A 1,133-nucleotide genomic window follows, 5' to 3' on the forward strand; every position below is an offset into this window, starting at 1 on the left:
CCCTACCTGTCCCTTTCTCCCTTCCCATCCCTCGCTCCCTCTCCCTCGCTCCTTCCCTGTCACTCCCTCCTTCACTCCAGCCCTGTTGCTCCCTCCCTCGCTCCCTCCCCATCCCTCATTCCCTCGTTCCCTCCCCATCCCTCGGTCTTGTCCCTCCTACCTGTCCCTCCTTTCCTCGCTCCCTCCCCATCCCTCGCTCCCTCTCTCGCTCCTTCCCCGTCTGTCACTCCCTCTCTCGCTCCCTCCTCGTCCCTCGCTCCCTCCCTCCCTGTCCCTCACTCCCTCCTTCCCTGCCCGTCGCTCAGTCCCCATCCATCGCTCACTCCCTCCCACCCGTCCCTTGCTCCCTCCCTCACCCCGTCCCTCGCTCCATCACTCCCTCTTTCGCTCCCTCCCTCGCTCCCTCCCCGTCCCTCCTTTGCTCCCTCCCTCCCTGTCCCTCGTTCCCTCCCTCCCACTGTCCCTCACTCCCTCGCTCCCCATCCCTCGCTCCCTCCTTCACTCCCTCCCCGTCTGTCAATCCCTCCCCGTCACTCGCTCGCTCCCTCCCTCCCCGTCCCTCGCTCGCTCCCTCCCTCCCTGACGCCATCGTTGTCCCTTGCTCCCTCCCCATCCCTCGTTCACTCCCCATCCCTCGCTCCCACGCTCCCTGTCCCTCGCTCCCTCCCTCGCTCCCTCCCCGTCCCTCACTCCCTCCTTTGCTCCCTCCCCATCCCTCGCTCCCTCCCCGTCACTTGCTCCCTCACTCCCTCCCTCCCCGTCCCTCCATCCCTCACTCCCTCCCTCCCTGTCCCTCGCTCCCTGTCCCTCCCTGTCCCTGTCACACCTCTACTAGCCTCATCCCGCCTCTTTGACCTGTCCGTCCTCCCTGGACCGACTTATCCCCTACCTAACTCCCTACCTACACTCACCTTTACTAGCTTCATCCCTGCCTCCTTGACCTGTCCATCTTCTCTCCACCTATCTGGTCCTCTTTCCACCTTCTATCGCAGCCTCACCCTCTCTCTCTTTATTTCAGAGCACCCTTCCCCTCCCCCATTGAAATGTCAGCTTTGCTGCTCCTCTGATGCTGCTTGGCCTGCTGTGTTCATCCCGCTGTACACCTTGTTATCCCACACCTTGTCATCTCAGAC

Source organism: Rhincodon typus, unplaced genomic scaffold (assembly GCF_021869965.1).
Source record: "Rhincodon typus isolate 14 unplaced genomic scaffold, sRhiTyp1.1 hic_rhity00000063, whole genome shotgun sequence".
NCBI classification, from domain to species: domain Eukaryota; kingdom Metazoa; phylum Chordata; class Chondrichthyes; order Orectolobiformes; family Rhincodontidae; genus Rhincodon; species Rhincodon typus.